The 23,066-nt window shown below is 43.6% G+C and overlaps 1 protein-coding gene across 2 annotated transcripts in view; it reads left to right on the top strand.

The window, feature by feature from the left end:
- BAG1 (BAG cochaperone 1) overlaps positions 1 to 21,488 on the top strand; it is a 46,849-nt gene extending 25,361 nt beyond the window's left edge. Inside the window, exon 8 of one of the 2 annotated variants that reach the window (XM_053261706.1) lies at positions 20,408 to 21,488. The gene's annotated coding sequence lies outside the window, so the exon portion shown is untranslated. Of the gene's footprint in view, positions 1 to 17,872 lie in introns of both variants that reach the window. The other variant, XM_053261705.1, reaches the window with a different exon arrangement.
- The last annotated feature ends 1,578 nt before the right edge of the window (positions 21,489 to 23,066 follow it).

Here is a 23,066-nt window from a genome sequence, read left to right as displayed (position 1 = left end):
TCAGACTTTGGAGACGGGGCTAATGTGCAATTTCCTTTCCCTTTTAGTTGGAGAACTCTAGTTCTTATCCTGCCTTTGGCAAGAAAGTGACGTGTTTAAGGGCTCTGTACCTGCTGCAGAGTTCCAAGCCTATTGACCATAACTTATTTTCATGAAATAGGAATGTTTCATCCCTGTCCCCGAGACTAACTGGTGCAGCAGGAGTCATGGAGAGAGAGTTATGGGAAAGAAAAGGTTAAACCACAAGAAGAGGTATTTGAGTTGGCTATCCTAGCCAATAGAGGAATTGCCCCATGAGGATTGGGCCTGCACCAGCTGCTGCACTTGTGAACTGAGGAGTCTGCTGATTGGTCCAACAACTTTCTGCTCTTCCTTGGATTTACCTGAAGTGGGGTTCCTCCCTGCGAAGACAGGGGAAGGCAATGAAACTGAATCCTGAGCAGAGAACATGCTCTGTGAGAAGCTTGAGTGCTCCTCTAGCCTGGAGAGAGAGATCATTTAATACTTTGGTACCATTCTAGGCTAATAGAGCAGGAATCTTAAATGCTGTTGCCAGCAAGGTGACCCAGCTGATCACAAGATGGTGGTTCAGTGACTTTTCCTGGTCAGGAGTAAGCAACGATCCTGGTCAGGAGCACCAATGACCCACACTGATCCTCCTCACTAGACACTTTTACCCCAGTAAGGATTCTCAGCATGTAGAGTTTTCTGCACGGGTCAGAAAGTCCATAGTGAAGGAGGTCAGACTTAATATCCTCCCACAACCACACGGGGTCAAATGGACAGAGGCAAGGGGCATTAGCATCCATGCCTACAAGGCCAAGCAGGATGTGCTAAGCACTACAAAAATGCAGATGGAGAGAAAGAATGCCATTGCTTCATTATTTTTTTCCTCGTCTCTGGCACCAGGTTGAGATTACCTCATTAAAGCTGCAGGTTCCTCAAATGGCCCAGCTAAAGCATCATCAGGGCACCAGGTACACACTCCTAATCAAGAAAGGGTTCATTTGTCCCATCTGCTGCTCTTCCATGGTCAGAAGATGAGGAAGCCCTCCCCTTGCGGAATCTGTGGTGTCAGATCCTATCTTAGGTAAAGAAGTTGAGATCACAAGCTTCAAACCTATGCCTGCCTTTTGTCCACCACCCCCAGGATTTCCAAATTCTGCTGATCAAAGTGCTCCATGTTGCAGAATTCTCAGAAGCTATGCAAGAATCCCAGAGGAGCACAGCAGGTCAAGTGCAAAGATGGGGTTCCAAATTGGCACCTTTAACAACAATCCCAATGAGAAAGAAAAACGAGAAAAAGAAACAGAAGGAAGAGCAGATCACCAATACAGACAAATAGCCCAGACTTATAGTGAGACTGTCAGGAAAGCTATAGCTCAGAATGAGTTGAGGATGGCAAGGGATGTTAAGAGCAACAAAAAAGGGCCAGCTCAGATGAACACCAGCATAGTTGTTCACATGAGCAGGATGGAGATGTGCCAAGGGTGTGCCAATCCTGACATCACCGCAGGATGTTCTGTTGCACTGTTGGGGTACATTTATCTTAATTGCATGAGACTGAGAGTGGGGTTCATCAAACCCTGTTTAAACATCCCTGTCCTGCTCATGGGGGCTGACAGATGATCGTCCACATCAGCCCAATGCCTTTTCCCAGGTATGTTCAAAAGAGGGGGAAGGAAATAGTAAGCCCGTATCTCAGTAAATATGGTGAAATATTAAGCGGGCAACGAAGAGATGGTGGAATTGTTCAACTCCAGTTTTAATTCTTCTCTCAAATGAGGAACTATGTGCAACCTCACAAAAGCAGTGTGAAGGTTTGCAGAATTGCAGCTGAAGACAGATAAGTTGTGGCCAGAAACACTCATCTACCTTGAATAAGTTCAGATATTTGGGGCTAGATGAATTGAATCCTGGGCTACTAAAATAATTTGCTGATATACTCTCAGAATCATCTTGGAGAAATCCTGGAGAATGGGTGAGGTGCCACAAGAATGGAGACTGGCTAACATCCCCGTTTTTTTGGGGGGGGGGATCTAGGAGGTCTGGGCTAGTCAGTTTTGACATCGATTATAAAGCAGTCAGTCTGTACACATCTTGATTAACAATGCAGTGAGTAGTAGAAGCCAGCATGGATTTGTCAGGATTAAATCTTGCCAGACTAATCTTCTTTCTTCTTTTGGACTGAGTTACCAGTTCAGTGGATTGTGGAAGTGCTGCGGAAGTAATTTAACTTAATTTTAGCAAAGCATATGACAGAGCTCTGCATCAGACTCAAGGGAGTTTGGGTGGAGTGCCAAGGGGTATTTTCCTGGACTCAGTACTTTTTAGCATTTTTAGCAATAAGAAGGAGGGAAATTTGCAAATGACACAATACTGGGAGTGATAACCAGCACCTCAGAAGACAGGAATGAAAAACTAAGCTGAAACAAACAAAATGAAGTTCAATAGATGCAAATGCAAAGTTCAGCTCTTAGGCAAAATAATCATCATCAAATGCACAGGAATAGGATGGGTGATACCTGGCTTGGCAGTAATATGTGTGAAAATGATCTCTGAATTGCACTCATTCACAAACTGAATGTGAATCAACTGCTGGAAATGTTACTGTAATAGCACACTGCTCTGTATCAGGACATGGCTCAGTGGCAGGGTTGTCATAGCAACTGGAAGAGGTTTCTGTTTCAGTCCTTTCCCCCTCAGTTGTATCTACTGCAAAGACAGCTTCATTTCACTTTGCGGTGAAGTGGCAAGGAGTTTCTCATTGTCTCTCATCTTTGTTCTGTGACTGATACCTTTTTGCTCTGATCAGGGAACATAATCAGACCTCACGACCCATTATGTCCCTGCCCACAATGAAAGTAGATCCTCCATTGCACCTATTTCATACAATCTTCTTTCTCCTTGCCATTTCACAGATAACCTGGCCACAGGAATTGTGAAAGGTCTTTTACTTCCTAACACCTTGACATAGATGGTTCTGTCAGGAATGAAATCTTTTTCTTCCACAAGATCTGATCTGATCAAGGAAATTGCTGCCCTTGTATTGATCATACTTGTCATTAAATTTTGTCCCACCATCACAGGTTCTGTGATGAAATTATTCATTTCCTCACAATTTGTTATTAGAAAACCACATGTATGTGTTTCACGTTCAGTTTTTATATGGAAAAATCTCTCTACTGCTAATTCTCCTTTCTTGTCAGCACCACACTTTCTGAATGTACATTCTGACTTCACATGTCCTTTTTCCCACACAGAAAGCAATTCTCCCTCGGGTTTTTTGAAAGGGGTCTTGGGCACATAGCTTTTCCCCCTTCCCTGAACCTCTTTATCCTTGTTAAAATGGTTTCTTTAAATAACTTATGTGGTTTCCTGATTTATTGACCTCAGTTCTTTTAATTCTTTATGGGGATTCCTCCTTGTTTAATACTAGTTGGTCTACAATTTCAATAGGGAGGTGCACAAACTGCAGTTTGAGCACTGTTTGGGAGTGGGGTCTGGGAGCTTTAAGAAAAAGGAGAGCGAGTCCTTACCTGCTCTCTGCCACCCCATGCAGCTGCCTGTGACCCAAGTACCTCTGCGCAGAACGTGTGCGGGTGCCATTTGCGTGGTCAGAAACACCATGCTGACCACACAAATGGTGCCTGCACATGCACAGATGCTATGTGAGTGCTGGAACCGCATGTGGGATGTGCAGTACTTGGGATGTGTGCCACCCCAGCATGAAGCTGCATGGGGCGGCAGAGAGCAGGTAAGAACCTGCTCTCCTCTTTCTTAAAGCTCCCAGTCCCCGCTCCCAAACAGTGCTCAAACTGTGGTTCATGCATACCCCTAAGTCTCAGCCGCTTGAAAAACAGTTTCTGGTCTTTAACCTTTGCTCTCAATTAATGAGGTAACTGCATATAGAATTGGTCCAACCCCACCAATTCAGTCGCCTTATCCAGTGAATACCTTGCCCCCTCAATTCATTTTCTCAACAACTGACAGAGTTGTGAGCAAAACTCAGTGTAAGATTTTCCCACCTGTAAAGGTTGAAGAAATTAAATTTCTTCCTGAAAAAATCAGGCCCCATTTTAAATCGTTTATAAACTGCCTGTTTAAAAACATCATATGAGTCTGCTTGATCTTCTGGGATCTCATTACATATTTCAGCCAAGTCTCCCTTTACTAGGCTGGGTATGTATCTCATGAACTCTTCCTCAAGGACTTTCCACCTTTTGGCAGCCCTCTCAGATGTGTTAAGGAATGAATATGGGATCTTTACCCTGGGTGTATGAAGGAAAATCTTTAGGAGTTATTTTTTCCTTTTTTGCTAATTTAAACTGTAACAATTTTTTTCTCATGTTCTTCCTGATCTCTCCGTTGTTCTTCTCTATCAACGTAGCCCTCAGATTTTCTTTTCCCCTAATCCCCTCTTCCTTCAACATCAGCTCTCTCTCTCTCTCTTCCAAAGCCCATTCTTCCCCCCCCCGCCCCACCCACCAAGACTTTGTTTTTCAGTCTCGGGTTTACTCAAAACCTTTTCTTGAGGCATAGCTTGTTTTGTGATTAGTACTCTCATTTCTTCTACACTAGCTCTCTCACATTCCAAGCTGTGTTCCTCACACTCCTTAATCAAGGCAGTCTTATTTATAGATCAAAATCAAGAAACCATTTCTGATCTCCCCCCCACCCTTTTCTGCCTATATATATATATATATATATATATATATATATATATATATATATATATATAATTAATTGTTACTTTTCACTTGTTTAGGATCCCTTTCCTAACAACTTTTACCTCAGAAATTTATTGTACTGGTTTAGATCTTTCAACTGTTATCATTCTCCTGTTAATTGTCACTTCAGATTAACTGATCTTATCCCACTGTGATGGACCACCACTTGTCAGGACCCACAGTTGGGACTGGGAGAGTAGTGTTTAAAATGTATAACAGTTAAAATAAACAATATGTTTGTGACCCTTTTATTTATTTTAAACCCTTCCTTTATTACGCTGCCACCACAAAATTAAATCCTAATTTGGGTTTCTAACACTAACTTTGGTATTGTACCCGAGGGGGGAGAAGTAAGTAGGCACAGTTGAAACAGTTTTAAAATTCTAAACCAAAGAAAATAACTTTATTCTTGTATGGATAGCTTCAGTGGTTTCCTATTCACTACAATGTAGGGTCAAACGCATTATGATTTCTGAGACAAAGTACTCAGAAACTACCTTAGAACTAGTAAGACTGTACACCACTTCTTATATTTCAAACTTGTATTCAGACTCAGGTACTTATACAAGATTGTGTCAGTACATCAACAAAGGCTTTGCTTTCAAGTTCATCTGACTATTTAGAAATAACAAGCTTCTTTAGGCTTTCAACACCTTTACTAGGATGCAACCCTCCTGGCTATATATTCTGTATGATCAACCATATACACCCAGCCAGCATTTACATTTGATAGTCAAACTTGCTCTACAGAGGTCTTGCCTGTTGTGTAAAACCCACCCACCAACTTCCCAATTCCACCCTCAGTCCTTTCCTAGAGACCCTAGCCAGAGATCCTATCTCTAGCCCTAACCTTCCCTATCTGAACTGTCAGTTAACTCCAACTGAATTTTATAGACACCTCTGTTCACTCCATTCCAAAACCTCTCCCTTAGGGATTCTCTCAGAGGAGGTTCCTAAGTTAAAATTCCTCTCAATTGACAGTGTTTACTAGCCAATCACCACAGTAGCATAATGCAAATGCGAACAAAGGTAATGCAATTAATTTTCAAGTCATGAGAAGTAATAGTTATTATTTATTATTTCTTGTTTACACAGTCAGACAGGTGTTATTGACTGGTTTGTTTTATCCAGACATCGAGTCCTTTCCAAGGACCTGTGATGCCAGAATTTTATTGTCAATGTTGTTGCTGTTGTTATTATTATTACACTTATATCCCGCTCTTCCTCCAAGGAGCCCAGAGCGGTATACTACATACTTGAGTTTCTCTTTCACAACAACCCTGTGAAGTAGGTTAGGCTGAGAGAAAAGTGACTGGCCCAGAGTCACCCAGCTAGTTTCATGGCTGAATGGGGATTTGAACTCGGGTCTCCGTGGTCCTAGTCCAGCACTCTAACCACTACACCACGCTGGCTCTCCATTTTATCTTGGCAATTCCAAATGGCAGTTCCATTATTCTATAGTAATCAGACTTCATCTGGAATACTGTGTCGAGGGCTGCACTTTAAGAAGGATGTAGAAAAACTGGAATGGGTTCAGAGAAAGGCAATGAAAAACAAGCCCTATGAGGAAAATTGAAGAAAATGAGTATGTTTTAGCCTGGAGAAGAGAAGACAACTCTTCAAATAGCTGAAGGACGGTCAGGTAGCAGAGGACAAATACCTGAACATTAGAAGAAACCTCTTAGCAATAGGAACTAGTTACCTGAGGAAGGGGAGAATTACTGCCCCCGCCCCACCCACTGGACAGCCATTTGTCTGAAGAGTCCACTAGATTTAGGAAACAGAGTTGTTTGAGCTGGTAAATAATAAACTCTGTCCCAAAATATCTTCTGGCACTGTGGGAATTAGTCATGTGAATGGCATAGATCCTTGGGCCATCTGTGATTGAGACGGGAGGTGAATAGTTTAACTAGTGGGACTCTAAATCTGCCTGCAATTTGTCAAAACAACACCACACACACACACACGCCTCAAAGCACAGTTCCCCCTAATCTGACTGATATTGGCTGAGTCAGTCTAGCTACATGTTAAAAACTTCCCTGATGTTCTCCACCAATACAGAAAGGTGGTGGAGCTCAGTTCAGTTCAAATCAGCTGCAGTTGTAGCTGGGGATGATGGGAGATGTAGTTCAGCTGGAGACCCAAGGTTTCCTGTCCCTGGCCTAGTGTGTTGCTCCAAAGCATTTGCTACCCTGTTGATTGACATCAGCCCTGTTAACATCATCTTATCAATTCTCACCAGCTCAATATCCCTGAATGATATGTAGCAAGGACCGGTAGATACAATGGGTCCACATGAAGCTTACCTTCTATTGAATCAGAACATTGATTCATCCAGCTCAATTTTGTCTACCTTGCAGCAACTCTCCAGGGTTTTCAAAAGGGATCTTTCCCAGCCCTAACTGGAGATTCCAGGGACTGATCCTGGTACTTTCAGCATGCAGAGCTGAAACTTGCAACTGTGGCAATTTGTAATAGTTTTTGGATCTGAAAAAGTACTGCTTTGTCAAAATGGTAATCTAATAGGCACCAATGCAGATTCTATCACATCACTGTGGAGATTAAGAAGCAGAGATGTAATCTAGAGGTGATGTTATCCTAGTGGGGTAGAAGGAACTGTTAGAGAGGCCTGGAATGAAAGTTCATTCGGGATTCAACTTCTGCACAGGCAATCATGATGAGTCAGGAATAGCAAGTCTGCCTTGCTTGAATTCACCACCCAAGCACTCTGTGCTTCCTCAGCGTCTTCCATTGTTTTTGAAGCAGAGACAATCTTTCCCTGAATGGTCTTAATCCTCATGTGCTGTAAGCACTGCACTGGCTAAATTCAGAACTTCATCCTATTTATGAGGAAACTGATGATTTGGAGACATTACAGTGGTCTAATAGTCATATTGTGGTCCACAGTTTTGATTGATGAGATTGTCTAGTTAGGGAGTGTACAGTATGTGTACTCCCTGAAGTCTGAGGCTGGCAACAATGGACACTGATCTTGAAGAACATCCTTGATCATAGGCAAGGCAAAGCTGAAGGGGTGTGCTTTGACTTGAAAATTTCTGTTGTGCTGGCTGTGGAAATCTTAGGAACTTGCAGTGTGCTTTGTTAATGGGCACACGGATGTAGCTTACTGAGACCAGGAAGAATGTAGTTTAAGTGTGTCTGTTCTAGGCCTCAGAATTTCCACCCAGAAGCCGCTGCACCTGAATGGTTTGTTCAGCAATTTGAAATCCAGGATTACTCTGTTTCCATTTTTATTTTTCTGCATCATGAAAAATATGGAGTAAAATCCCCAAGAACCTCTCTTGTAATTATACGTTATAGCACTCCAATATCTATAAGATGAGATAGCAACTAGTATGTACAGATGTTTTTCTGGTGGCTTTAACCTGCGAGAAGGAAGGAACCTCCTTTGTTGGGGGAGCAAGAGAGCTCAAGTATTAGTTGCTGAATGTTTCCCTTACCCAAGAGTCCATGTTAGATTGCTTGAGAGATATAACTTTTTAACACACACACCCCCTCCCTGCTCTGTCATCCATTGCATGCTTTTTAGTAACTCCCACTCAAACTATGGTTTGAGTAACTCCCACCCATCCTGGGCTCCTTTTCCTGTTTGTTTATCTAGCCAGTTTAGCTAGCACTAACTAAACTCAGAGTGTATTAACTTCAGCTTTCCCGAAACCAAGCTACATGTTTGACTATGCTTACCAAAGGTTTCCTCCACCACCTCAGTGATCAACAGTTCCCTGTTGCTTTAGATCAAAGCTGCTTTCCTTGTTCCTTCCTAGATCTCCTAAAAAAGGAAGTTGTCAGCAAGGCACTTCAGGAATCTGTTGGTGATTCAGTACTCAGAAGAGTCAATCTGTTGGTGATTCAGTACTCAGAAGAGTCTGTCTCCCAAAAAATATCAAGTAGTTTAGGTCCCGTTTACTACTAATTCTTTAAGATGTCTGCAGTTGGTTTCAAGAAGCATCATCCACAACTTCTCTTTGATATGACAGCCTCTAACAGACTCATAAGAACAGCCCTGCTGCATCAGGCCCAAGGCCCATCTAGTCCAGCATCCTGTTTCGCAAAGTGGCCCACCAGATCCCGCTAGAAGCCACAGGCAGTTGTTGAAGGCATGCCCTCTCTCCTACTGTTACTCCCCTGCAACTGGTACTCAGAGGCATCCTGCCTTTGAGGCTGGAGGTGGCCTATAGCCCTCCGACTAGTAGCCGTTGACAAACCTCTCCTCCATGAAGTTATTCAAACCTCTCTTAAAGCCGTCCAGGTTGTTGGCTGTGACCACATCTTGTGGCAGAGAATTCCACAAGTCAATTATGCATTGTGTGAAAAAGTACTTCCGTTTGCTGGTCCTAGATTTCCTGGCAATCAATTTCATGGGATGACCCCTGGTTCTAGTGTTATGTGTGAGAGAGAAGAACTTCTCTCTATCCACTTTCTCCACTCCATGCATGATTTTATAGACCTCTATCCCCGCCATCGTCTTTTTTCTAAACTAAAAAGCCCCAGGTGTTGTAGCCTTGCCTCATAAGAAAGGTGCTGTAGGCCCCTGATCATCTTGGTTGCCCCCTTCTGCACCTTTTCCAGTTCTACAATGTCCTTTTTTAGATGTGGTGACCAGAATTGTACGCAGCAGGGATGTGCAAAACGTTTCGGATACAAAACGTTTTGTACCCAAAACAGCCCGTTTCGGGTGTTTTGTAGACAAAACACCCATTTTCCAGATCCAAAAGTTTTGTATACAAAACAAAACATCTGTTTCAGCTAAAAAACGTTTTGTTGTTTTGGACCTCCATTTTGTGGTGATCTCTGAGTCAGTCTCCATTTTGTGCTTGACATATCTTTGAATTTCCCACCCTTCCAGCCTTCCGATCGGTGACCTAAAGCATGGACTGACCTGCCGACAATTCCCTCCTTGTTCCCCATTGGCTCTTTTGCTTCTTGCCACTCTTTACTGGCCCCACATTGGCCAGGGTAAGGGTTGAAGAAGGGGCAAGGGTGGGGGGGAGTTCAAGGAGGGGTTTTCAATTCATTCAGTAAGTTAGTAGTCGCCATTCTGCCTTTCTGCCTCATTGAAGAGAGAAAGAGAGAGAGAAAACTAGTTGGCAGCACTGCATTCCTCAAATTGCCATGATGCCATGTCATTGCCTATGCCTGCCTTGTTGCAAGCCTGCTATGGCTACTGCATGTCAGCCTGGGAATGGATTCAGGGGCAGAAGAGTGGATTGGGTGGTAGTGCCCCAATGGGTGCCTGCCAGTCTGCCACCACCTAGATTCCAAAGGAATTGGGCAAAAGGCTGATTATTTGTGATTTGTTAAGATTTATGCGTCTTATTCATAGGGAATAATGTAGGTTTCAGCAGCCCCATAACTCCACTTGAGGGGCACCAGGGTGGCCCAGAGTGAGTGGTGGTGTAGTGCATATAGGGTACCAACCACCCCCATGGGGTGCTAACCCATGGGGTGCTTGGTTCTGTTGTTTCTGTGGTGTTCTGAGTGTAGATTCTCTGGTAGCATATGAGAGTGGATTCTTGTTTTTCACTGAAAATCTCATATGCTACCAGAGAATCTACACTGAACACCTCAGAAACAACAAAACCGAGTACCCCACGGGCTTGTAGGTATGTGGGTGGTTGGCATCCTATGTGCACTACACAACCACTCACTCTGGGCAACCCCAGTGCCCCCCCCAAGTGGAATTATGGGGCTGCTGAAACCTCCATTATTCCCTATGGGAGAAATCTTAAAGACACATAAACTTCAACAAATCACAAAAAATCAGCCCTTTGCCCAATTCCTTTAAAATAATTCTGGTAGCTTCCTTGTCCCCATTGGGCACTACCACCCACCACACACCACTCTGGGCCACCCCTTTCCCTTCAATGTGAAGCGATACATTTGCTGGAATCCCCATTATTCCCTATGGGAAAATTCTTAAAGTCGCATAAACTAAAAGTTCACAAAATATCAGCCCTTTGCCAAATTCCTCTGCAATTTGGGTGGTAGCTTCCACCCATTGGACACTACTACCCACTCTTTTTGCCCTGGGACCCTTCTTTAAAAAATCCAAATCGATTCGGATTTGGATTCTGAAAATTTGCCTACAAAATGAAACGGGTGATTCGGATTGAGAAAATTCAGGTACCAAACAAAACGGGTGTTTTGATTCAGATACAAATCAACATGAGAAAATTCCAAAATGCACACCCCTAGTATGCAGTACTCCAAGTGTTGTCACACCATAATTTTGTATAAGGGCATTATATTATTAGCCGTTTTATTTTCAGTCCCCTTCCTAATGATCCCTAGCATGGAATTGACCTTTTTTACAGCTGCCGCATATTGAGTCGACACTTTCAACGAGCTGTCCACCATGACCCCAAGATCCCTCTTCTGGTCAGTCACCGACAGCTCAGATCACATCAGCGTATACTTGAAGTTGGGGTTTTTTGCCCCAGTGTGCATCACCTTACACTTGCCAACACTGAACCGCATTTGCCACTTTGTCACCCACTCACCCAGTTTTGGAGCACCTCACAATCAGTTTTGGATTTCACTAAAGAGTTTGGTATCATCTGCAAATGTGGCCACCTTGTTGCTAATCCCTGCTTCTAGATCATTTATGAATAAATTAAAAATCACCTGCCCTAGTACAAATCCCTGGGGGACCCCACTTCTCTCCATTGTGAAAACTCTCCATTTATCCCTGCCCTCTGTTTCCTGTCTTTCAACCAGTTAGCAATCCACACATGTACTTGTCTCCTTATCCCATGACCTCTAAGTTTGCTCAGGAGTCTTTGATAAGGAACTTTGTCAAAAGCTTTTTGGAAGTCCAGGTATACAATGTCAACTGGATCACCTTGATCCACACATTTTTGACACTCTCAAAGAACTCCAAAAGGTTTGTGAGGCCAGATTTAGCTTTCTGGAAGCCATGCTGGTTCACTCTCAGCAGGGCTCGAGAGCGGGCAGCGGGAGAACTCCCTGCCGTCCGCTTCCTCGGCTGGGCTGCAAATGGCTTCTAGGAAGCCTTTTGCGCAGGCGCGCAAAAGGCTTCCTAGAAGCCATTTGCAGCCCAGCCAGGGAAGGGGACGGGGTCGGCAGGGGAGTTCTCCTGCCGACCCCTTGAGTATGGGAAGGGAAGGGGCGGCAGGGGTCCTGGGGCTGCGGGGGGCGGCCGCCAGCCGAGCCGGGGGCATTGAAGAGCCGGGCGGCAGGGATTGGGAGATACCCTGCTGCCCGATTGAGTATTCATTCAAAAGGAGGAGGAATGGATTAGCAGCCGCACCGAGAGGAGGGGGAATGAAGCGGGCGGCAGGGAGGTATGCCGCCCGCTTACTCAATGAAATACGGCGGCATTCTTGAGGGGGTAAGTAAAGCCCCCCCGTACTCTTTTGGAACCCCCCACCCGAACCAAAACCACCCTGTGTCTGGACCGGTCTGGAGGCCTTTAGAATGGCCTCCGAACCGGTCCGTGCACATGACTAGTACAGAGCCCAATTGCAGGGATAAGTGATATATTATAACAAGGAGGTTGGCAATTTCACATTTGAGTTCTTTGAGGACTCTTGGATGGATGCCATCCAGCCTTGGTGATTTGTTAGTTTTCCGTTTTTCAAGACAGTTTAGAACATCATCTCTTGTCACTTCTATCTGACTCAGTTCTTTAGCCTCCATCCCTGAAAAGCCTGGTTTTTACTTTTTAGGTATATGCTCAGTATCCTCTGCCATGAAGACGGACGGAAATAACTCATTTAGATTCTCTGAAACCTCCTTATTCTCCTTAATAATCCCTTTCACTCCCTCATTGTCTAATGGCCCAACCGCCTCCCTGGCAGGTTTCCTGCTTCTGATGTATTTAAAGAAGTTTTTGTTATTCCCCTTAATACTTTTGGCTAAATGTTCCTCAGACTCTCTTTTTGCCTCCCTTATTGTCACCTTGCATTTCTTTTGGCAGAGTTTGTGTTCCTTTCTGTCCTCTTCATTTGGTCAGGCCTTCCAATTTTGGAAGGAAATCTTCCCTTTTATGGCTTCCTTGGCGGTACCTGTTAGCCATGCTGGCATCCTCCTGGACTTAGTGGTACCTTTCCTCCTTTGGGGTATACAATCTAACTGGACTTCTAGTGTTGTGGATTTGAGTAAACTCCATGCATTCTGCAGTGAAGTGACTCTCCTGATTTTCCCTTTCAGTTTTCTTTTCACCATACTCCTCATTTTGGAGAAGTTTCCTCTTCTGAAATTCAAAGTGTCTGTGTTAGACTTCTTGGTGATTCTCTCCCTGCATGTATGCTGAATTTGATCACACTATGGTCACTGTTCCCTAAAGGGTCGATGACACTGACATCATGCACCAGGTGCTGGGTGCCACTCAGGATTAAGTCCAAGGTCGCCTCCTCTCTGGTTGGTTCCAAGACCAACTGTTCTAGGGCACAGTCATTTAGCGTATCTAGAAATTTGACCTCTTTGTCATTACCTGACTGTGAATTTACCCAGTCTATGTGTGGGTAATTGAAATCACCCATTGTTACAGCCCTGCCTCTGCTTGATGCCTCCCCGGTTTCCTCCTGCAACTCCCAGTCACTGTCAGCGTTTTGATCCAGAGGGCGATAGCACGTCCCCAGTTGCACATTCCCTTTCAGGCCTTGTATTGTCACCCACAGGGTTTCTGTGGAGGACTCCAGTCCACCTAGGTTTTCTAGCTTGTTAGATTGTATCCCTTCTTTAACATACAGTGCTACTCCACTTCCAAGACACCCCAGTTACAAGACTCCAGTTACAAAGCTGTTTTTATTTCCTTCTCTATTTTTATTCAGATGTTTTCGAGATATCATGTTAACTTTCTTGGGTGTCTGTGCAATTGTACACATTTTTTAACTTACAATGCTGATCCCCTTCCCTTGCTGTTGCATCTACTCTATTTGAACATGTGTTATCCTTCAGTTGCTACTTTTTAAATCCCAGAAGTTATCCCTCCAATTCTCAGTTAATACCTATTAAGCCATAGGCCGCATTTGCGTGTAATGAGAAACTGCAATTAAACGGGGCAGAGGTTGGACTTCCACGATGTCTGAATGCATGCAATCATGGTTTCGTGGCAAAAGGAACCTGAGGTTTGCCTCGTCCAACTCCAGTTTGAACCTTGGGTTTGTAGTGAGTTTCACTGCCATAACCTGAGGTTTTTCAGCAGCAGCGTTACATCTGAATGCAGACAGTGCCATAACCATGGTCTTGTTTATTTTCTGGAACCCTAATAATAGAGATGGCAGTGCAGACCCACCCAGGATCACGCCCACTCCATGCCCGCGATGCTTCTTGCTGGCTGCCTTGTCCCGCCTCTTGTCTCCTGTCCAACAAAGCAGTTGCCTGGCATCAGGGACGCTGCCTTGTCCCATACCAAGATTGTTAGACTGTCAAATGGCAAAACCACACAGGGGCATGCCTCCTTCCCACTCTGTCCCTTCCTCCCCCCTCCTGGCAATCGGGAGAGAAAGGGGACGGGATGGCAAGACAGGCAGTACATGTTTTGGTTTCTGAAAATGAAACAATAAAGATGTATGTTCACAAGCACATGCACTTGAGGTGGCAACATAAGCAAGGCAACCCCATTAGAGTGCTGGGATGACAACATATGGCAGGGGGGTGTTACCTGGTGTGGGGTTTGAAAGGCAGCCCCAACCAAGAATTCTTGAATGGCTGATGTCTAATTTTTGTACAATGAATTTGGGGAAGGGGGCCCCCAGCCCCTTCCCCTTGGGGGAATGTTCACAGTCCCTAGATGTACTCATGAGAAGGGCCAGGCAGCAGGATCAACATTGCCCCAGTGAAAGGAACAATTCAACATATGTGATTATGATGGATTCTGTTCCTGACCGGATTGCTCACTCATGGAAGTGTAAGGCCATGGGGATACCCCTTCATGAGAATAACCATCTGTGGGGGCAGGGGTGTCGGGCAGAATCACTAATGATGCATGGCGACATTCCTTCTCCCATGGACCGCTCTCTCACATGAGTGTCATGGAGACATTCATGGGAGCCGGACAGCAAATGCTGCCTGGCCTGGTTGCTATATACTAGCAAGCTGTGGGGATGGCAAAGAAGCTGTAAAAGCATGCTCTCTGCCAGCCCATCCACTCATTTGAACATGTCCATCTTTATTTTTGGCCAAAATGGCAACCCAGTCTCCTGGGGTCACTGGAAATCGGGGCTCCCCCTCTCCTGCAATTTCCCATTGCGGTAGAATGCCAGAATGTCTGAATATGGCACAATGCTGGTCTGAACCTGAGAAATTTGAATGAGAGTAAAGATCTGTCCCCAGTTCCGGTGTTTCCCCAGTAGTCTGCCCACCCAACTATGCCTGGACACATGGAGTGTCAAAACCTCCTTTGGGTGCATGAAAGACTACCCTGGAGGGGGAGGGGGAGTTGCTGTGCAAACGTTCTGTCATTAACAAGAGAGAACGGGGGACCCACACAAGCGGGGGGCCCTTTTTTAGGTTAGTTCAACTCATGAGTGAGCAGTCTCCTCTCATGAGAGTGCTAGTCTCCTGGCAGCAAGCTGAGTCAGGAGTGCGGTTTGGTCTCCATGGACTGCTTTGCCAGGCTGAGCCATCAAAAGAGCATCCTTGGTCACAGTGGGCCAGACCCCAGGATCTGTCACCCTTCCTCATATAGATATCCCCTTCTAGGATGTTGTCATGATCCCTTCCCTTTCCTGAGTAACAGGAAAATAGTGCCCCCGAGACACACACACCCATACACACACACACACACACACACACACACACACCAACCAGAAATTGTGCTTGTGCAAGACAGTTTTGTTTCAGGGCTTTTATGAGGGTGGCAGTGCAATCACTGTCAGAAGAAGGGCTTCAACTGCATGACATTTAAAGAGATTTAAGTGTCCTTTCCCTGCCAAGAGCGGGTGGACCATTCCGAAAAGACATGATCACACTCAGCACACCTCCTGAAGATTGTGGCCAACAGCAGCCGCCCTGGAGATGTTCTGACGCCTTGCAGATGTTCTGACCTGAACCACGCAGTCTGGTGATGCGAGTGCTAAGCAGCTTGCTGGGATACAGCCTCAGCAGCCCAGGAAGAGGGAGGGGCTCCCCTGCCCTGAAAATGGAGGTTGCTGGGCTGCGGTTGGATGAACTTCTACAATGCGATTTATGATTTGAAAAATTAACTGTGGGTTTGGCAACCTCTGGTTTCACGTTATGTGCGAATGCAGCCGTAGTTACCGTCATGTGGTAGGAGTTCAATCTCATCTATTTCCTATACTCTGCTTGTGATGTATAGTCAACATGGATATTGTGCTTCCATGTCTCTGCTGTTATTTTATTGTGGCATTTGCTAGATAACTTTATAACTTCCCCAGATTCTCCTGTAGTACCCAAGAATCTATATTTTTTAGTACTTTTTACTTTTGACTACTCTTCAAATATTGGAAAGGCTGTCACATAGTTGGAGGAGTGGACTTGTTCTCTATTGCTCCTGAGATCAGGACCCTTTAACCAATAGGTTTAAATTGCAAGGAAGCTAATTTAGAAAGCATTTCCTAACTGTAAAAGCTGTTTGATAGTGGGACAGTCTGCCCCACATAGTGCTGGGCTCCCCTTCTCTAGGTTTTCATACAGAGTCTGGACAGGCATCTCTCAGGGATGATGTAGCAGTTTCTTGTACAGAGCAGGGAGTTGGACTAAAAGACCTCCAAGGTCCCTTCCAACTTGTATAATTCTATTATTCTACTTGCCTTCTCACTACATAGAGATTGAATGGAGCCAGTTGCTGGACCAAGCATACCTGGAAGAGGTGGTCAGAACTCTGCTTGCCTCACAACACTTGTCTAACATGACCTATGTTCATACAACGCTACATGGAAAGCTTTTGTTAAGTAGTGCAAGTGGAAGAACTTTGTGGCTTTTCAGGATTCTATCCTCCACATTCTGACTTTTTTGTAGGCAGATATGGTCCAGAGGCGATATCCTAACAGAATGTATCTCTCCTCTTAAGCTGGACACCTTTGTTTGCCTCAGCTGACGTGGCCTTTGGGCAGGCAGTTATTTGAAAGGTCTTGTGATCCAGTCAAGACACATTTGTTCACTCAGGCTTTTAATTAGATACTGTTTTAATTGTGTTTTAATTGTTTTAACATTTTAAATTTTAAATTGTTGCAATATTTTAATCTTTTTATTTGTTGTTTTTATTGTTTTGTGTAAACTGCCCAGAGACTTGCGTTTTGAGATGTGTGTTTTTTAACACATACAAATGTGTTAGAGAGAGAGTGTGTGTGAGAGAGATATATATCAGGCTATATATATATATATATATATATATATATATATATATATATATATATCAGGCAGATAGATAGATAGATAGATAGATAGATCCTTTACCTCTGAAGGAGAAGAAAATATGGGCCTTTCCATGAGTGTTTCTTCTTTGCAGAGGCAAGGAGCACTTTCTGCTTCTGCAAAGTATATCTGAGTCCAGGGGAGGCGCTTCTTCCTCTCCTCATGTTTCCTTTGCCTTTTTCTGTTCTCTGTTGAGACAGTTCTAATTTTAAGGTGCAATACTTTTATCATTTCTATCAGGAGTAAGCAACTTTGGCTCTCCAGCTGCTGTTGAGTTGGCCTACCCTGATTTCTTTTCTTGCTAGCACCTTGTCAGATTATTTTTCCAGCTGCAGCAAGTAGAATGGGGAGGGGATTTCTTCCACAGGAAAAGTCTGGAATTTCTATGTTATCTTTGCCTCCAAAGTCCAGTGAGATGAATCTCCCTCTTGGGAATACCCTCCTTACCCCCAAAGAGAAGGTATACTCACAGTAAGTCCAATGTTCTGTTTTCAAGTACACTTTTCCTTATAGCAGCAATAGAGATGTATGTGGTAATTAAATATGTGGAAAATAATCAGGGCAATCTGAAAATGTATTAGACTTTCAGACATTTTTTTACTTTTGTGTCCACAAACCTGGGTTTTAAGGGCAAAATGCAATTTGCTTCTTCTTTCTTTAGAAGTTGTAGTAGAATAATATTTATTATCACAGTAATCATAGTATAAATTGTTTAAATGCCTGACAGTTTCAGCATCTCTATAATAACAGCTGGCTTTTTGCTTCTGTTTTTTTGTTAGTTTGGCTCTTAACTGAAAAAGCCTCATCTATTTGATGGTAGCTCCTGTTTAAGGAAGTGCTAAATGGCAGAGACTTTATGCTGTGACCCTTTCATACTTCTTATATTTTCAGTGCCCGACTAAAATCAGAATTTGAAGGTGTTAAAAACTTGAACTTTAATATGTATATATTTTTGTCTCTCTTTGTAAGGTGAATTCCATATTGAAAATGCTTCTATTTCTCTCAGTAGATGTAAAATGGTTAGCAAAACAGTCCTAGTCCTTGTGGCTTGCACTTTTCAAGATTAGACATACATATTTTTTTAATTAAGTGGTAGGGTCCCCCCCCATTTCTTTTCTTCTTTTTTTATCTTCTAGATAGTTTTTAACCTGGTATTTAACTGAAGATTACAAACAGCCCTAGGTTTAGACAAATATTTGAAAACCAGTCGACCCACACAGAGCATCTGTATGCTCTTTGGGACCAGCTGTCCCCCCCTCCCTCCTGCCCCACTCTCTGGCCCCCCTTCCCCTCCCTCTTGGCCCACTCTCTCTTGCCCTAGGCCCTCCTTACCAGGCAGCAGGTGGCCAGAAAGGGCCCTGCCGCCGCCATTCCTCCTTCCGGGCAGCAAACAGGGAAGTACCACTGCCCATTTCCCTCCAACAGGCACCTGGCCTCTGCGGCCGGGCCCACTGCCGACCAATCCTCCTGGGTGCGTTTCAGCCAATCAGGCACCTCTGCCACCCAGCCAATCAGCTGGGCGCCGAGACACACATTCCAAGGCGCACCCAGGAGAATTGAATACCGTATTTTATGGACTATAAGACGCTACAGACTATAGGATGCATCTTAATTTTAATCCAGTTTTAATCCAGTTCCAAGGCGCACCCAGGAGAATTGAATACCGTATTTTATGGACTATAAGACGCTACAGACTATAGGATGCATCTTAATTTTAATCCAGTTTTCCGGGTTTTAACATATTAAACTGTTATCAAAACTGTACCGAAAAGTCCTGCTAGCTCCAGGAAAGGACTCTCAGCCTTGCTTCAGTTTCTTCTCCTTTCTTCTTGCCTCAGATAAGTCCTCTTTCAATTGCTCCTACTCCACTCCTTGTTTTCTCTTCAACCTGTTGGGCAGGCTTACGAGTAAAAGACGCACCTGAATTTTGGTGGATATTTTTTGAGGGGAAAAATGCGTCTTATAGTCCATAAAATACGGTATATAGATGCTTCTCATAATAAATTTTGTATGCCCAGGTCTATATTTGAATGTGAGAATGTGTATTTACACATGGTGCAAATGGCCACATTGTGTGTGTTTTGTTTTAGTTTGATACAGAATACAATTGTGGAAGTGGGTGCAAAGATTAACTTCCATACAAAAAGTTTGCAGAAATCTTGTATTACACAATACCAGTGACTTACACAATATGTGCCTGCATGAGGTGCTCCTTTTTTTATTTTTTTGCTCTGTAATTTTTAAGAGCAGTTTCAAGGTAGGAAAAAGTATACTTGAAGTGTGACCATCTAATGCTACACATTCTGGGTGCAATCTTTCAATTTGCTATGGCTTTGTAAGTCCCATAAATTCAGGGTGGAACTTATTCATCTACAAACCATTGTGCCTGAAAATTCTTAAGGTCACGCTCCAACCCAGTCAGATTTACAGAGTCATAGGGCCAAACTACACACTATATAAAACACATTATGAGTGTACCAATGGGAACTTATCTTGTGAACAGAGGCGTATCTAGGGAAAATAGCGCCTAGGGCAAGCACTGAAATTGTGCCCCCTGTCCAGACATCTGACACCCATCTTTCAGATAACTTTACCATAATATCAGCTTAAAAAATACAAGGCAAGCTCGTTAATCTTTTAATATTTCAAAAACTATTTAGCAGTGGACGTAGCCAGACCAAAAGATGCTGGACAGGGAATGCTGATTCTCTGTACATAGTGCCAAACTGAATATGTGTACAGTGACATATTAAATTAAAAAAATATTTTAACTGTAGCCCCTTCCTAAAGGCTGTGGGGGGGGGTCTGCAAAGGTTTTTCCTCCCCCCTCTGGCCTCTAGGGCCTCACAGGCACCACTTGAGAATGTGCAGTGGCCATTTTAAAAAATATTTTTTTTAAAAAAAAAATGGCTGCTGAAAACAAAATGGCCACCACGCATGCTCACTCTGTGAGGCCTGGCATGGCCTAGGGCCTCACAGAGGCCATTTGAGCATGTGCGGTGTCATTTTGTTTGCAGCGGCCATTTAAAAAAAATATATATTTAAGAATAGCGCCCCCCTTCAAGTGGCGCCCGGGGCACGTGCCCTGCCTGCTCTACCCTAGATACGCCCCTGCTTGTGAAGCAAATAGCAGCTGTGGAGGGGGAAGAGTCTGGATTGGGATCATGGTGGAAGTGGAACAAAGAGTTAAAGCCTGCCTTCTCCCCGATGCTGTCCTGATCCAGACTGGATAGCCTGCAGCTTCTGCTTGGTAAAGTAAAGTTATAGGTCAGCTCTAATGACCTGCTTAATGCATTGTATATTTTGGCCCATAGTTATATCCAGGAAAACTAATAGCACTATACTCGGTGGACTGCAACTACAAGAGAAATAGTTGAGGATCTATACCATACAATTATTTCTTCTGCACAGTTCAAAGTAAAAAGAAAGAAAAGAAACAGTTCTTGGACAACTTAAAGCCCAGTCTTCTTAGCTGTTGCACTGACACTGCAGGGCATAGCCCTTGGCTTGAGATTCTTGGCCAGAGAAGTGAGAGGACACACTTGCTGCCTTGGTGTCTGCTCGACCATCAGCAGGGCAGCTGCTCTGCTAGCAATTGCCCTGCTCCTCCCCTACCATGTAATGTAAATGATGTTGGATGGGATCAAGGATTGCAAAGGATACTAGATCAAAGAACACTAGCCTGCATTCTTTGTATTAAGGTTTAGGATCTGCCTGGTAGTGGGGAGAGCTGGCAAGGTTTGAAGTAATTGGCTGCAGTGGAACAGCTGCTGAAGCGGTACAGACCACTATTTATGCTGCCCAGCTGAAGGGGGGCCATGCTCCTGCAGAGCACCAGGAGGAACAGGGATACCCCCATATTCTATCCATTACCACTCCTCCTCCATGGTTCTTTTTCTTGGGCAAAAGCAATAGAAATACATGGGAAATAAATGGCACCTTCTCACAGCTCTTTTATACAACTTAAAAGTTGCATTCTATTGCTGCAGGGTACCTGAAATATTATAGCCTAGTTGCTATCCTTTGCATGCAGAATTAAAAATGCACTCTTTGGGCTGGCTTAGCATCCTCTCTTAATACTGTTCTTATTGTTTTTTAAAGAGGAATTGGTATCTATTTCAAAAGCAATAATATGATTAGTAACAATATTCCTCATGATTGTGGGAAATTCTAGATTTCTCCTGGGAGAGGGGAGAGAGAGAGGAGGCACTATTTGAGGAGATTTATTTGTATGTGTATCCTTTCAGTGCAATAATATACCAAATGTATTCTTTTCTAAATTGCATATATTTAACATATTTTCAATATAATCCAGCCATTGTCTTATTACTTGGTGTCTGTTGGCATAATTGTGGTATTCATGGAAAACAATAATAAAAGACAACCTATATGAAAGGAAGGAGTAACTCTTTCACAACAGAATTTTATTAGTTTGTTTTTAATTTGTTGCTCACTCCCCAAAGTCCCAAGATGAAGGGTGGAGCTGCAGAAACTGGGTGGAGTTGCAGAAACCCGGAGTAGATTTAGATGACCAAAATTTCATCTATTATTAATTAATAATAGAGATATTATTTTATAGTCACAGAGTATTAGTTGGGTCCATATAGGACAGGCTGAGTTAAAGGTGTTGGACACCAGTAGTTCCATTGCCACTAAACTATCACTTGTTTTTAAATTATCATATTTATATATATTTCTCTTAGATGTACCTGCTGGTCTTGGTAGCAAGCATGACTTGTCCCCTTAGCTAAGCAGGGTCTGCCCTGGTTGCATATGAATAGAAGACTAGATGTGTGAGCACTGTAAGATATTCCCCTTAGGGGATGGAGCCGCTCTGGGAAGAGCATCTAGGCTCCAAGTTCCTTCCCTGGCATCTCCAAAATAGGGCTGAGAGAGATTCCTGCCTGCAACCTTAGAGAAGCTGCTGCCAGTCTGTGTAGACAATACTGAGCAAGATGGACCTATGGTCTGACTCAGTATATGGCAGCTTCCTATGTTCCTAAAGGGCTCACAATCTAAAAAAGAAATATAAGATAGACACCAGCACAGCCACTGGAGGGATCTCTCCCCCTGCTAAATAAAGAGAATCACCACTTTTAAAAAGTGCCTCTTTGCTCTGTTAGCAGGAGAAACAAGTCCAAACACTCTTGGACCCATGGAACTAGTAACTAGTGCTTTGGTTCCTGACCAAATAAAAATAAAATGGCAATATTCCTCAGCAACATTGAAAATCATGATTCACAAAAAGTAATGATGTGACTTACTGGCCCACATGTTGCACAGGCTTACACCAGCCTTTTCCATCTAAGCACTGGTGATTTTGCACAAGTGCACAAATACTTAAAAGTTGTATACCGATGCTTCAGGAGTTCAACTTAAACTGCTTCCAATATAAGTTGCACTCTCGAAGTGTGGGTGCACACTTGTATTAGTGCAATTGTGCTCTTGTTCAAGACTGCCAGCACATCCTTAGACACCTGCAGCAGCACAGGCTGATTAGAAATGCCAGCATGAACCACTGTGTGGGCCATTGTTTTTAAATGCAAAACAGGGTTCAGGTAGAAGTAATAGGAAGCTGGTTGAAATATGGTGCTAAAAGAAATATTGGAAGTTAGAAAAATCTCAGGTAAGTTAATGTAGGGTAGTGGGGAACCCCATGGCCAGGGCAGGGTTAAATTCAAACCAACTGTAGATTAAAATATAATAGGGGGGATGGTAATTGTAGTACACAAACTACCAACAAGATGGTCAGCCTTTTTGTCAAGTATGAGGAAGGAACCAGATGCAGGCATCCTCCCCATTTCCTCTGTGCTGTGGGAATCTAATCCCCCCTCTTTTTAAAAATGCAATACTAACCCTCCCAAAAATGTTCTCTGAGAGATGAACTGCTTATTACATTACATCTGATTTTTAGGAATTACCAGATACATATGTAAACAAAAAGGGGGGGATGCTGGCTGATGTAAATTTAAT

This window comes from Hemicordylus capensis, chromosome 6 (assembly GCF_027244095.1).
Source record: "Hemicordylus capensis ecotype Gifberg chromosome 6, rHemCap1.1.pri, whole genome shotgun sequence".
Lineage (NCBI taxonomy): Eukaryota > Metazoa > Chordata > Lepidosauria > Squamata > Cordylidae > Hemicordylus > Hemicordylus capensis.
Note: the sequence above shows the minus strand (reverse complement) of the source record. Positions and strands in the feature narration are given on the sequence as shown.